The following is a 16,230-nucleotide window of genomic DNA, read 5'->3' on the forward strand; positions in this document are numbered from 1 at the left end:
ATATTTTGTTTTTCCTGAATATTTTATTTTATAGTCATTTTATGGGGAAAAATTGGTCGTAAATGCAGAAAATACAATTTTTTTTTCATTTTCACCCTTCATAATTTTCAAATTACATAGTTATTTGCGTTGAGAACAGACATACATCAATCGAGTTCAAGCGATTTGGCCGGTGGTGCCATTGCCCCCTGTGGCAGAGTTTGCCTGCGGGGAAACTCTGCAGATTTGGCGCGGAACCCGTGCAAGTGGAAATGGGCCCCGACAGTCACTTAAATCTGAAATATCCCAAATACCTTCTGTTTTAAGGCAAACCACTCTTAGCATTGCTTTCATAGAAAATTTGCACAAATATATATGTGCTCTACTAGTCTTTTTATTTTAATGTTATTAAAAGATCCCCGAAATGAGAGGGAAGAAGTTAAATTTAACTAACCTAGGGCTTCTACCAGCCTACTGCAGTAGAAACCCCAGGTAAGTTAAACAGAACTTCTGGCCCTTGCCTTGGGTAACCTTTAAAAAGTATCTGACCTTTTAGGGTGTGGTCACCTATCAATTCCAAAACTAACCAGAGGTGAAATTGTTCTTCCTTGCAAGCCTAGAATCTGTACTCTATCAATTGGCCTGGGAATGTTTATCTCACATTTATGAAATTAACTGCCGAGCTTATTACATCATTACTTGATTTAAATTCTGCATTAGTTTAGTTGTCAATACTTCCTTTTGAATCAAAGACACCCTTGCTTACAATTAAAAAAATCAGAACAGGATGTACACATTGTTAAAATGTCTCCATCCTGCTGTAACTTTGATACAGCCTCTTCTATAGAATGGCGCCGTTACCTCAGACATCGGATATTAAGAAACTACTTATGTTACACCTTTGTCCCAGAACTGTATCTCTGACAGTATTTCCCGTCAGACAGTCTGACATACTATTGGCCAAAAAGACAGAACGCGGAAACGTCCCTGTCGCTCAGCGCTTGTCGGCATTACTGATTGGTCAGTAGAGATGACGGGTTGCTGAGCATTCCGCCTCCTGCCATAATCACCTCCTTGACGTGGGTGTGGCTTGTCGGCCGCCTCCCTGCTTCAAACCTACCCCGCCGGTGAGTTTTAGTTGGTTCTCCGGCTCCTTGCGAGCGGCCGTAATAACGAGCAAGTCTTTGGGTTTCCTCAGAACAGCTCCTTTCGGCTGTGTTCCGGCGTCCTTCCTTCAGGTACTGTCACTGCTATCTTCCGCTTGCTCCGCGCCGTGTGTCAGTCTTCGCACAGTCATGCCGTGCGGCTGAGAGCCGTACACATTCCTTGCCGCGCATGTCGCGTGAACTTTCCTGACTGCACGGAGCGCCGTTCTACAGCCGCTGGTCATCTTTATTGCTATGCGGGAGTTTAACTTACTACTGTTGGTCTAGTAGTTGGCGGTCGGCCGCGCTGTATGTACTGTGCTGGACAAGGCTATCAGCGGCGGCCACTCCTAGTAGAGGTTGTGTGCGTGTAATACTGGCGCTAGGTGTGTGCGGGACGCCCCCACACCTCCCACCTCGCTCGGCTATAGCCAACCTGCCTCAGGTAGGGCTGAAGAATGACGGGCAGTGGCTGTTATCTTTTATTAGCCGTGCAGCAGGCTGATGAAGACACCCGAGAATGCAGCAAATGCAGCTGCTGGCTTGGCTAACCTACAGTAACGATTACTTGCGGTTCAACTTACTTGAGGGTTTTAGTGTTTGCTGTAAGCTGGTTATTTTTGTAGGGGTTGTTAGCAGTAAATGCGGATTGTTCTGCGCTCGTATCCGCCCTTGAGTTTTATCTCGAGGTCGATTCTAATTGCAATGTGTCCACCATAAAGTGTAAACTTCAGACTATGACGCATGTTTGGTTCACTTCCTCTTCTCACTGCTGCTTGGTGTATGAAGTCTGGGAGACATGCTTCAGTTTAGTTTCACAACTGCGAATTCACTGTTTAATTACTGAAAAGTAAAACGGTAGGACAGATGGTAGCTGTCGTCTTTCTAAGAAGGGCCCTTTGTATTATAGGTGGCAATCAATGGTTCAATTTTGATTGCACAATCGTAACATGGCCATTTAAGGGTGTAATTTATAACCAATCGCATTATTGATCATTCAGACTAGAAGAGAAGACCTCCCCCCTCACCCATTTGGATGCGGTGGAGTATCAACACCTACATTAATGATGGTGTTTCAAACTTTTTATTTTTTTATTTTTTGGTATACAGGTCTTTCCTGAAATCCAAATGAAATAGTAAACTATAGTTCTCCAACTGGATTGTTTGCCAGTTTGAATGCTCATCTAACATGTATGCCTGGCTGAATGTGAGACGGCACTAACCTAAGGGTGTGGGGTGGCTACTTCCTGTTATATGGATTACATGGATTGAAAAATGGAGTTAGAAAGCCTGCTGTACATGGGTTGACTCCCCCCCCCCCCCCCCCCATCAATATTTGGTTCCTTGGCCCACTTTATATTTGAATAGACAGTCTGGTGCAGCATGAATCTAATGCTTGGAATACACCATACAATTGTTAGATTTTCTGTTAAGGGGCCCATACACTTAAACGATTTCCTGCCGATATAGAGCAGATTTGATCACTGTGATTGAATCTACTGTGAAATTGTTAAGCAAACGCTGACTGATAGCTTTCCAGCTGAAAACAATCGTTCCCGTCAATCTGTCTGCGCAGAAGATTTTGCTCGTTCGTCGGTGGGTCGGGAGTGCGTCGATAGCGGCATTCGAATGTCCGATGCTAGCGTCAATACATTACCTTTTCCGCCGGCGTGTGTCACCGCGGTTCCTTCTCTGCACTGGGCTCTTGCTGGCTTCACTCAGAGCGCCCTCTACTGTTTAAACTTCCCCCAACAGGAAGTAAAGTGAAGCTGAAGCCCAGTATGGACAAGAGACAGCGGAGACCGGGAGACTCGCACCGGCCAGGTCAGGTAATGTATGCAGGGGGAAGGGGGCAGTGGCAGCTCCACAGATTGTGAATCGGTATCATAGTGAAATCTATTCAAAATCTGTTTGTAGCGTAGGCAGCCAATAGATCCCTCTTTGATCAGATTCGATCACAGAGGGATCTATCTGGTGGCAATCGACCAGTGTATGGCAGCCTTTAGATTTTCCTGCCAGATAGATAATTTCCAACATGAAACCGATTCACAACCCGTGGAGCTTTAATGCTGCTATGGATGCACTCCCGACCTGCCGGCGATCGAGCAAAATCTTCCACGGGAACGATCGATTTTGGACGGAAATCGATCGTTCTGTCAGCGTTTGCGCAACGATTTCACAGCAGATTCGATCACAGTGATCGAATCTGCTGTATATCGGCGGGAAATAGTATAATTGTATGTGCCCCTTAACAGAGAATCGAACATAAAAATCTAACAATTGTATGGTGTATTCCCAGCATAAGGCAGCCTTGCTTATATACTGTCCTTTCTGTGGATCCTAATGACCATGCCGATCTGCTGAAAGAATGGTCTTTCCCAATTAACGTTCAACTGAGGAAGTTATATAATGTGGTTTTGCTAGAATAAAATCTTGTAGTGCTAGCATAACAGGCGCTATTGCATTGCACAAGGTAATCCTAACCACTACCTTTATCTGAAGCCCAACTTCCTCTAGGTACTTTTACTGTTGATAATGCCACACCCAGTCTTGTATGCTGCAGCGTGCATAGGTAAAGTGTGAAGTTTACGCTTTTATAAATGTACTGTTGATTTAATTTTAGCACACCTGAGAGCTGTCTAATGCAAATTAAATTGATAACATCCCTTTAATTGGTCAAAATGGTATTGCCCTAAAATATTTCAGTGAGTTAGGAAAACTTGCAGTGGCGTTAACAGTGGTTAAAGGGGGAGCTGCTAAAAGATACAAGTATGGCAGTCCTCTTACTTTTGCAGTATGTGATGGAAAAGCTAAGAATTCCAAGGCTGTATGTATAGTATAGATACATTTGAGGACTTTAAAGTACTGCTGCCAGATGTGACAACACCCACATGGAAGCCGGAAAATAACCAAAGGCAGTGCTGTATGTTTAGTACTGTTTGAGGACCATGTGTTCCTGAGTTAAGGGGCCCATACACTCAGCCGATTTTCTGATCGATCGACTGCAAATCGGTTGGCCAATCGACCGATCGGCCGATTTCGATGGATTTCCATCGAACTGGCAGGGTGGAAAATCTAGGTCGATCTGATGAGATTGCTAATCATTTTGCATTGGCCCTAATGGAAATCTGATGGCAAAAAAATTCCATCAGATCGAATTTCAATAGATTCTAAACTGAAATCTATTGGAATTCTATCCTGGTAAAAAATGTTCTAAAAACACATCAGATAGATCATCAGATGCATTTCTTATCTATCTGCTGCCAATCTGACGAGTGTATGGGCTCCTTTACAGTAACTTCTTTCCTTTGTTTTCTCCCAGGACTTTTTTTTTTTTTTTTTTACTTATGCCTATACAATACCTTTTCAGTACTGTATTGTAAAAGTAATACCAAACTAAGTTAATTTGGGACTGCTTTTTCTAAGAACTCTATGAACCTACTATTCTGTCTACAGATGCTTCCTTGTAGTCATGAGTATGAGTAAGCTTATAGGAAGTAATGTTACTCTTTTCCTCTATGGAAGTTCATTTTTCTTCTGCTGCTGCTTGGGAGGATCTGTGTTTTGCCTTGCAGTTTCATACACTGTCACAAATAATCAGATCAGCTGCTAAATGCTGTGCATCTGTAGGTACAGTTGTAGCAGTTGCTGAAGGCTTTTTGAAGTGGTTTTATAAACAGGGAAATTATGAATTAAAGGAAAACTTAAGTAAAAAAAAAAAATGACATTTACTCACCTGGGGCATCCCTCAGCCCCCCGAAGCTGGATGGTGCCCTCGCAGCCCCGCTCCGATCGTCCTGTCCCCGCCGGCGGCTACTTCCGGTTCGGCGACAGCCGCCGACAGGCTGGGAACGCGGCTGATTTTCCGTGTTCCCAGCCGCTGCTATCACCCTCTATGCTGCTATAGCGTCTATATATACGCTATAGCAGCATAGAGGGTGATAGCAGCGGCTGGGAACGCGGAAAATCAGCCGCGTTCCCAGCCTGTCGGCGGCTGTCGCCGAACCGGAAGTAGCCGCCGGCGGGGACAGGACGATCGGAGCGGGGCTGCGAGGGCACCATCCAGCTTCGGGGTGCTGAGGGATGCCCCAGGTGAGTAAATGTCATTTTTTTTATTTGACTTAAGTTTTCCTTTAAGGTGGATTTCGTTAATGCTCAGCTGTTGCTGTAATATTACATGAAATATTAATGTGCACTAGTAAATTAAAGTACAGTGTTATCCCCAAAATTTTCTTCCAGCTGGGTGTCATGAAAAGTATCTGGGGGGAGGGGGAAATGCAGCATTGGTGCAACTCTTCTTAAGGGCCCATACACCTAACAATTTTCCCGCCGATATACAGCCGATTCGATCACAGTGATCGAATCGGCTGTTAAATCGCCGCGCACATCGCTGACAGAACGATCGATTTCTGTCCAAAATCGATTGTTTCCGTCGGTGCGGAAGATTTTTCTCGATCGCCGGCGGGTCGAGAGTGCGTCGATAGTGGCGTTCGAATGCCCATCGACCGACGCAATACAGCGGGTATACATTACCTGTTCCGCCGGCGCGACTCCCCTGGTCCCCGCTGGGTTCCGGACCGCTGCAGCTACACAGAACTTCCTGTCCCGGCAGGAAGTTTAAACAGTAGAGCGCTCTCTACTGTTTAAACTTCCCCTGGACAGGAATTTCAGTAGCTGCAGGAACGGTCCGGTGCGGAGAAGACAGCGGGGACCAGGGGAGTCGCGCCGGCGGAACAGGTAATGTATGCAGGGGGGGCGGCAGCTCCGCAGATTGTGAATCGATTTCAGCCTGAAACCGATCACAATCTGTTTGCAGTAAAGGTGGCCATACGATCCCTCTCTGATCAGATTCAATCAGAGAGGGATCTATCTGTTGGTCGAATCTGATGGCAAATCGACCACTGTATGGCCACCGGTGTTTACATAATCAAGTTTACTAACACAGGACCACACTTCACTTGCTTTTCCATCAGTAGTCGTGCATTATATGTTCATACAGGCACATGATTGGGGGGGGCAGGGAACTGAGTTTACTATAGCCTGATGTTTAATGTAACGATACTCTACTGTATAGGTAAACTGCTAGAGGGAGAGGGATATTATATTGCACATTGTGCACGGTTTAAAAAAAATAAATCAGGATTTTTTTCCTCTATTTAGGAGCAGTGGCCATGTGCCCACCTGGGTCAGAAATCATGAGGTCTGGTAGGCACCGTGTCACAGGACTTGGTATTTTTCTAGTGACTATAAGGCTGGGAGCACACTTACTTTTCTACCTTTGTGTGCTTTTGCTTCCTAGCGTTTTTTTTTTTTTCCCCTTCCTTCCAACGTCCAACAAAGTCGTGCTATGACCCCTCTGGAGGAGCCTCTTGCAAAGGCCATGCGTGTCACTTCCTCTTCCTGCTTCATTCAGTGATGCACTTCTCTAATTTAGAAGACAGGGGTAACCCAGAAGTTGTAACATAGCCAAAATGGCAGCTGTGATCTTTAAATTGAAATGGAACGAAAACTATTTGGTGTAGAATGGCGATTCAGGCATCAAATGAAAGGGAGCACAAGCTACAGAATGGTATGCATTTTTAAGTACTTTGCAGTACCGGTGGCAGTCTTAAAGGCATGCCCATGAGAGGTGCTCGGAGTCCCTTTAATTTAAATGGACCCTGAACGTAAGAAATAGAATCTGGACTTACCTGGGGCTTCCTCCAGTCCCCTGTAGCTTGCTAGGTCTCCTGGCATCCTCCCCGTGGTCCTGCTGGCAGCTCTGTTAACTCCTACTGGTGTCAAGATGTCTAGCTTCAGTCCATAGCCCCACCCCAGCAGAAGAGGTTGCAGATGCTTCTCTGGTCCTAGAGAAGCACCTATGACCTCTTGCATTAGGGGGAGGGGCTACAGACGGAAGGCAGACATTGACACCTGGTAAGTATAATAAAGTTAAAAAAAAGGCAGCTATTCGGAAACGCTGTACAGTAAACTTCAAATTGGCAAAAGGTGATCAATTGCCATAGGAATCGCTGCGCACAGCACTGGTGTGATTTTAAAAGTACTGCAGCGATTCCTAGTGGCTTCCAGCTCTCAAGTAGATCTGCCCTATGCAAAGCTGCATCAGATTACCAGCTTTCCTTCTAATCAGCAGTGGCTCACCCAACTATGCACTCTGTATTCTGTGGAGATGGGGCAGAGGTATTGAGCTGAAGTACACCTATTTTAGATAAAATTAATGTACATACAGTTCAACTGATGACATAGGAGAATGATGTGCAAAGATGAGGGCATTCACACCACTGTACAGACTGCAGAGAAATGGACTGGGAAGTGGGAACAGTAGAGAAGCTGTGCATGCATATATGCACCTGTGGTTGTTCATTATTTTATTCAAGTATATGTATGTATGTATATATAGCGCTGACATTACGCAGCGCTGTACAGAGTTTCTTATTCCGAACTGTCCCTCAGAGGGGCTCACAATCTAGTCCCTACCATAGTCATGTCTATGTATCATGTAGTGTATGTATCATAGTCTAGGGCCAATTTAGGGGAAGCCAATTAACTTATCTGTATGTTTTTGGGATGTGGGAGGAAACCGGAGTGCCCGGAGAAAACCCACAGACACTGGAAGAACATAGAAACTCCTTGCAGATGTTGACCTGGCTGGAGTTCGAACCGGGGACCCAGCGTTGCAAGGCAAGAGCTCAAACCACTATGCCACAATATTTGTACACGTGGTGCCTAAACCAATCCACCACAATAGATAATTGTGTGGCTAAATATAGGATGAACAATAAAGGCAAATGAAGACTTGATGCTAGATTATGCACATTTATGTATACCTTGGTTGGATTTGATTTATCCATCACCTGCATACAAAATTTGCATAATTCCACATCGACTTTAAGTTTCTCATTGACCAGACCATTCCTAGTAAAGTGCAGTCCATGGTTTAGATTTTTCATTTCCAGCAACCTTTCCTCCCCCCCCCCCCCCAGCATGTGCATGAGGTTTCAGACTAGATAGCGGTTAATTGTATACTTTTGGTAATTTTCCTTTCCTGTAACAAACGATGGCGGTATACCTCTGGGTTTAGCTCCGCCCCTGAACCCGATAGGACAGTCCATATGATAAGATTAACCCACCCCTGCCTCGCCATTCTTGTTAAAAGTAAGTCCTCGAATGGACAAGGAGGCAGGGAATCGTATGCCGCCATAGTTTTTAAGGTAAGTATACAATTTTCCGCTTTCCTGGAGCAAACATGGCGGCATACCTCTGGGATATAACAAATCAACAAAAGGGAGGGATATACTGCCCAATAAACAAGCCAATTTATTTCCTAGCTGCAGAAATACCAGACCTTCCAAAATCCAGAGAGATAAGACAGGCAGGATTTACATGAGACATGAACGTATTAACAGGAGACCAACCAGCAGCTTTGCATATGGTTTCCAAGAGGTTATCATTCCTCTAGTTCAGGGGTCTGCAACCTTTTAGACATAAAGAGCCACTTGGACCCGTTTCCGAAAAGGAGAAAAAAAGCTGGGAGCCGCAAAACCATTATAAAACAAATCGTAAGCAGATATGACCCCCATATGCACAAATCGTTAGCAGATATGACCCCCATATGCACAATCCTTCAGCAGATCTGAAAAGAAAAACCCATTTACTCACCTAGTCAGAAGACCTCCTGTCACGATCTCCTCCTGTCCCGACTTTGTGGCGCGCAACTCGATCCTCTTCCTACGTCACGTCCTGCCTGCATTACACTGCAGGGCTACGGGAAAATGGCCGCCCGAAGCCCTGCACTGGTCCGGCGGCCTCTCTGATAGGCTGCCGGCCAGCGACAGCACACGTCACACGCGCACCGCAGCCACTGGCACCGGAGCCGCCTAGGAGCCGCGGCGTAGGTGAAAAAGAGCTGCATGCGGCTCCGGAGCCGCGGGTTGACGACCCCTGCTCTAGTTGAATGAGTATGGACTTCTAAACCTTTCAAACTGTAGCATTGCTGAATAATTTTCACCAACCACCCAGCGATGGTTCAGGAGGATACTGCCTGACCTTTCCTGTAGCCCTGAAAGTTGACAAACAAATTCTCTGAAGCCCTAAATGCTGCCGTGACTTTCAAAGATGCTTTCAAGCATCTTCCAACATCCAGAGGGTGTAGATCATTTGATAGGGAAAAAGTTGGAAATGTCAGCTCCTGATTAATATGGAATGTGTAGAACAGACCTTTGGCACATAATGCAGTACAGGTCTTATTACCACCTTATCTGGGTAGAATTGTAACAAACTACCCGAACATCCCAACGATTGAATATCCGACACCCTCTTGGCTGAAGATGTGGCAGTTAGAAAAACAGTTTTCAGAGTGATCTGCTGAATAGTTGTTGATTCTACCGGATGAAAGGGAGGTGAAGCTAGAACATCTAGAACGAAGGCCACGTCCCACTGAGGGAAGAGAGGTTTTCTTGGCGGATTAATTTTCATTACTGCCTGAATGAATTGAACCACTAAAGGATGTTGAGCCCATTTTGTGGTGGTTAGCGCTGAGGCTGATACTTTATGCGCCGGTATCGAGCCAGCACATCGCCGTTTGTGTGCGCGGATCAATTCCCGCTCGTCCCCGCGGGCGCTTATCAGCGCTCTGTTTTTTTCTGTTGTCTTTCCACGGGGATCGAGCGCGGTATCAGACAGGTTGGATCTTATCAATCGAGCCATCGGCGGCTCGATTGATGAGAACTATCTAACCGTGTATGCCTAGCATTATAGCTGAAAGGCTTAGGTTCTTATCTGCACCCGTCTGAAGGAAATCCAATACATTGTAGATCTGTGGAGCCAATGGATCAAAACACTTTGACTTTGAAAAAGAAATGAATCTTTCCCATATTCTATAGTACGTAGAGTTGGTTCTCTGCTTTCTGGACTTTAATAACGTAGCAATCACCTCATCCGGACACCCCATGTCTATAAGTTTTGGTTTTTCAATATCCATACCGCTAAACACAGTTTTTAGAGATTGGGGCATACGAGATTCCCCTGCGTTTAGATCTGGGATCAACAGAAGTCTGAATGGCTGTTCTACACTGAGACTCATAGCTAGAGAGAACCATGGCCTCTTTGGCCAAAAGGGAAGAATAGCTATGATCATTGCCAACTCCTTTTGATAGCTTTTGCAAGAATCTCGGTGGGACAATCCAGCCCCGTAATCACGTCGATCTGCTCCGGTTAGCGTACGCAGGAAGTACGGGTGCAGACGGACAACGAAGACTGGTTGCTGGATCATCAGACGGAAGAAAGAAAAGGCGACAGAGCGTGCCAATCCCGTCTAATCTGCTCCCGTTAGCATATGCAGGAAGTACAGTGAACAGACTGATCATAAAGATTGGTCGCGCAGCTGCCGACAATATGTAATGGGACAAACATCCACCAATCCCGTATTACTAATTACTAAACTGTTGCCATGCAGGTCTCATGCACTAGAGACTGCTGGAGGCAAATTCACTGTGTGCGTAGTAAACGGTTAAGATTGGTTGGAGGTGCCCATACATGTACAATTCTGATTGTATATACAATTGGTAAACTAAAAATATCGATTTTGTGCTGGAAATCGGGTAAATACACTGCCACCACTCTCTCGCGTTCTGTAGGGAGGAAAGAGACCCCCTCTATCATAATACGGTAGCCAGCCCAATCACGTTCAACATGCTCCAGTCACCGTTCAGGGAATAGTCATTTCCGACGGCTTAAAGACTGAGCAATGTGACGTTAAAGAAAGGTTACTGGGTCCCTATATGATGCAATCTCGAATTGGATTTACAATCGAGAAACGAAAGTTATCGATTTCGCACAGGAAATCTGGTACTAGCTAATCCTAGAAGGAAGAAACGGTTATTTACAACAATTTATAAGCAAATCATAAAACAATGCGGTAGTATGACTGACTCTTCAGAGGGCAGATTCGTTATAGCAGCAATCAGATGACCAAAACAGGCACACGACTGAACGATAAAAAAATCGTTAGATTATTTCTAAACTACATACACACAGCTTATTTTAGAACAGATTGATTTGACAGAGAGAAGAGATGAAAAGAAACAGAATGTCTGAATATACAGTTCAAATACCGTTATTGGTAGTCCGTGCGGCAATCAAAGTCCAGAATGGCTGATTGCCATACGGCCTTAGGCCTTTGTTAGAAAGTCCCAAAATGGCAGTTTTGCTATGCGGCCAGAGGCCTTGTGAGAAATAGCTCCAAGATGGAGGTTTTGGCCCGTGTCCTTGCGGGCTGCCAGGATGTTACTAGGCATCAGATGAAAGGTAAAGGACCCAGAGCTTTCTGGGCTCTCTGTGGTTATAGCCCCTGTCACAGGAGCCCTAGTGGCTGACCGCACTTAGCCCTCTAAACGGTGCCAGCGCACAGATCGTGCGAACTCTGGTCGCAGTCAATGCGCAGGAACCGTTAAGAATTAGCCGCAGACAACTCAGAAGGGAGCCTGTGAGACACGGGTGATTACAACTTCACCCACTGGTTCAGAGTAAACTGCCACCACCGCGGTTATCATGGGACCGTGGAGCCCACTAACTGACTGACTAATCCTGCGAATAAAACGGTTAAACACACGTTATTCTGTCTAGCCAACAACAAACAAACAGTAGCGTATATTCAGAGACCCGGGATCAGTTCTGTGTGTGCTGATAAGCAGGGTAGCGGACAGTGAATGACTTGGAGAAAGTCGTTTATTCACGCAATATAAATAATTAATATATAGACAATTATTAAAATCACAATTAAGACAGTAATAGCCAGTATGAAATAAAAAGGCAGAAAATACTTATGGTTTGTGGAAATATGTCCTTTGTGGGAAAATCAGAAAGTTCAAGCAAAACGGTTTCAATCAAAGTTCAGCAGAATTCTTTGTTCCAGGTTACAGAAGATGGCCAATCAAGATGGCCGCCAGCACATGTTCCTTTGTTTCAGAGCTTCATTCAAAGTTCAGCAAAATGGCCACCAGCCCTATGTCCTCTGAGCTGGCAGCAGGATGTTCTCATATGGATGGAATGGGAGGACTTCCTTCCCAGGCAGCTCATTCACTTTTAATGGAGCTGAGATCAGAGGCGGGCTTCCAGAGTCGGCCCCCAGGCCGGACTATGGTAATCACATCTGGGCAGGGGCTTTAGCAACCTCATAATCCTGACATGTTCCCTAGGCAGACCTGCGCGGCCGGCACACAAATAATAATTACATATTCTCGATCCCCAGAACCTACCGATTAATATGATATCAAACTTGGGCATGTTTGCATGCCCGGCTAAAAAACGGTGGAATTCCCCGAGTTCTGATTCTGCCAGTGGCCCCAATTTAATATCAAAATACTCACAAGATCCGGACCAGCAGAAGGATATAACTCCCACAGCTCTCCGATGTATGGTACTTCTAAAACATGCATAAAGATCATAACTCTGTTTCCCTATCCTGGCTGAATGGTTCCGCTAAGTCTGCCCCCTGCTGGGATTAGCTTCCTTGGCTCTGAAAAGACTCCTGGTTTGTTAATTAACATCTGAGTGTTACCCCTCTGGCTTCATTAGCAAGTCACAGGGCACAGGCTTCATGGAAAGAACTCTGCTAACTACTCCCCTGAAGACAGCAGAGACTCCCCAGGCTGGACTGCCTGGTGTCCACAGACATGAGATTCTGATTGGGGCAGTGCAACGACAACCGAGGCAGGAAGTCGATTGCGGCTGCGTTTTCTGCGCACTGACGGCTCGTCCGTCACAGCCCCCACTCCAGCAAGGAGGGGTTAGGGGGCGTGGATCACACTCCTCTTTGGAACAGGAGATCTCCCCGCCCCTTGCATGAACACAAAAATTATATCTGAGTCATGATAGCTGTGCTAATCTTCAAACCATACAGGTTATGTTAAATCTAATAACATTTTCAGGTCGATCAGAATTTAACGATAACAATATCATCAAACTTGGGGGGGGGGGGGTTAGAGTGAACGGTGACCCCAAAATGCATATTTCTGCTTTGGCAGGGCTTACCGTTAATTCGTAAACCTCCAATTGTGTGGTTTGTTCCGAATTTCTTAAGTGGGTTCTAAAGGCCGTTGCCTATTTGTAAAGTCATCTTTATGACAAAAGATGGATTTCATATTTGTGAGGTCACAGGTTTCCTAACTGTCAATGAGAAAGCCAGCTGTTGTCTCTAAGTGGCTTCTGCAAGGGGTTAGCAGGACCTCCTGTGGCTGCTCTTTTCATGTATGGAGCTGAGGAGCCACCAAGTCGGGGTTAGGGCAGTGGAGGTGTGAGATTTCCCTCTTTCTGCCTGGTTGGGGGTCCCTGAATGTCCAGGACCCTTTGTCACACGGAGGTGCGAAAAAACTAGGTAATAAGAGTCAGCATTTGCTACATTTGACCAGGGAGAGGAACTGTTAACCCCTGGCTTCCCTGATCTTTTTGTAAATTTAAGCTTTTCCCTATCTGTCACTTTTTAATAGTGGCGATAGAGAATATTTTATAAGGCTCTAACTACTTTTTTAGGACGAATAAACGTTGATTTGTCACACTCGGTATCAAGGGTAACGGTGGGAACGCATACATGAGATTGAAATTCCAATTTTGAGACAGGTAATCCACTCCCGAGGATTATGGGTGATGGGCCCAACTGAAGAATTTTGGAAGCTTCGCATTCTCTGCTGAGGTGCAAAGATCCCACTGCAGTTTCCCCCAACTCTTGACGATCTTGTTGAAGACTGATGTGTTCAGAGACCACTCGTGTGGGCTGTAAAAAGTTCGGCTCAGGTGATCTGCCGGTTGATTTTGCGGCCCCGGGATGTAGAGAGCTGACGCTCTTTGTTTTCCTGGACCCATGTCATAATGTGACTGGCTTCCTGAAGAAGTGACTCCTTGTCCCACCTTGCCTGTTAATATACAATACTGCAGTCATGTTGTCTGTCCTCAACAACACCGTCTGATCTCATATCCGCTGAGCAAAGGCTTTCAGGGCTAGGAATGCTGCTCAAAGTTCTAATAGGATCGAAGGCACACCTGTCTGAGAAACGCGCCATCTTCTTTGCCATGCATCCTCGCAATGGGCTACCCAACCTTGACTGGCATCCGTGGTTGTTACCACTGGAGTATCTGGTTATATCTGCTGGAAGCTTCTCAGATTTGCTGGAATGATCCACCAAGTTAGGAATTGCTTCACACTGTCTGGTAAGGTTAGCTTTTGAGACAGATTCCACCTGTTCCATCGGTGAAGAAAAAAGGTTTGCCGACCTCTGAGGTTTCAATGAGCCCACTTCACCATCTGGATGGTTGCTGATAAGGACCTTAGACTCAGGCAATCCGATGCAGTTAGGTACCTTGAGGCTAAAGACCCTCTGATCTTTCTCTTCAAAGATTGGATCTTCTGCTCCGGTAAACAGATTTTGTTCTCCACCGTCTCTTGCCCCCAGAAAAATCAGATCTTTGGCAGGGATTAACTGGCTCTTGCGAAAATGTATAATCCAACCTAAGGACTGAAGAGCTAGCACAACCTCTTGATGTCGCAATAGGCTCTCTCGAGCTTGATGTAACAGAAGAATATCGTCGATTAATAATAAACTCTAATTCCCCTCAATCTCAACTCTGCAATCACTGGCAGCAACACCTTTGAAAAGGTTCTTTGATGTTGACAGGCCAAATGGCAGACACTGGAACTGAAAATGTTATCTCCTACTGCAATTCTGGGGTACTTTTGGAACGGATTCGTTATGGGAATATGCAGGTAAACGTCCTGTAAATCAGTTGAGCACATCCAATCTTCCACCTGAACCAGTTTTACGATCGTCTGAAGAGATTCCGTCTTGAAATGACGAACTTTTACAAATTTGTTTAGATACTTCAAATCTAGTACCGGTCTCCAACCTCCTGAAGATTTTGGGACCACGAATAGCGGTGAATAGATTCCTGAAAAGTGTTAAAGTGGAACTGGTACAATTGTGGAGTTTACTTGTAAAACTATGAAGTCCAGAATTGTTTTTTTTTTTTTTTTTTTTTTTTTGCCAATTGAGAAGGAATTCTTGTTGAAACTTCTCTCGAGGTGGTGGTCTTTTGAAATTCCAAGAGTGCCCTCTCCTTATAATCTTTAGTACCCAGTGCTCTTTTACCACCTCCACCCAGTCTTTCCAAAAGTGTCTTAGGGCCCTTTTCCACTAGCAATCGCTAGCGTTCACGCTGAACGCTAGCGATAGCTGAATCGCCATTACCGGCGATTCCCCGACGTTCGCGGCCGCGATTTTGCTATGCACTGCATAGCAAAATCGCGGCAAATATCGCTCCGCCGCGCGTTCGCGTTCCCGTCAAAAGTGAATCGCGGTAGTGGAAATGACCTACCACGATTCCTATGTTAAAAAGCAAACCGTAGCGATTGTAAAATCGCTAGCGGTTTGCGTCTTGGAGATTCAGTCAGCCAGCGCAAACGCACTGGTGGAAAAGGGCCCTAAATCTGACTCCTACAGGAAAAGTCTGGGTGGGCGTATCCTCAGACTTCTGTCCCTGCTGAGTTGAACGCCGACTTCGCTTTATTCGATTTGAGAAAGGAAGATTGTGTGCCTCTCCAATTGCGGTTAAACGTAACTATTTTTGATTGGTTTATTTCATTTTTGTGGGCCAAGCACAGCTATTACTGTATATGATTTGTTAAAAAAATTGTATCTTAATTTAAATACATTAGGAGTCGATGCACTTACCGTATTTCGCGCCGTGTAAGACGCTCGAATAGAAGACGCACCCAGGTTTAGAGGGCAAAAAAACAGGGAAAAAAGAATATAAACTAAACCTGGTGCGTCCATATTTCAGGAGTGTCTTATACATGACCTCCCCCAAATGGTGTCCTCCTGTGTACCTCATGTGCCCTCTTATCTCACCCTGTCTTCCTAAGGTGTCCTCTGGTCCCCCCCCCCCCCCCCTGTGTCCTCTGGTCTCCTCCCTGTGTCCTCTGTTCCCCCTTCCCCTGTAGTTACCCCCCTGTGGTCTCCCTTGTACCCTGTGGTTGCCCTCCTGTGTCCTCTGTGCCCTGTGGTCACCTCCTGTGTCCTCTTGTCCCCCCTGTACCCTGTGGTCTCCCCCCTGTGTC

General features: G+C 45.6%; 1 protein-coding gene across 2 annotated transcripts in view; it reads left to right on the forward strand.

Annotated features, from left to right (window-relative positions):
* Nucleotides 1-1,022: 1,022 nt before the first annotated feature.
* Nucleotides 1,023-16,230, forward strand: part of MYH9 (myosin heavy chain 9) — a 191,028-nt gene continuing 175,820 nt past the window's right edge. Inside the window, exon 1 of one of the 2 annotated variants that reach the window (XM_068240187.1) lies at nt 1,023-1,106. The gene's annotated coding sequence lies outside the window, so the exon portion shown is untranslated. The other variant, XM_068240186.1, reaches the window with a different exon arrangement.

The sequence above is a fragment of the Hyperolius riggenbachi genome, chromosome 6 (assembly GCF_040937935.1).
Source record: "Hyperolius riggenbachi isolate aHypRig1 chromosome 6, aHypRig1.pri, whole genome shotgun sequence".
NCBI classification, from domain to species: Eukaryota; Metazoa; Chordata; class Amphibia; order Anura; family Hyperoliidae; genus Hyperolius; species Hyperolius riggenbachi.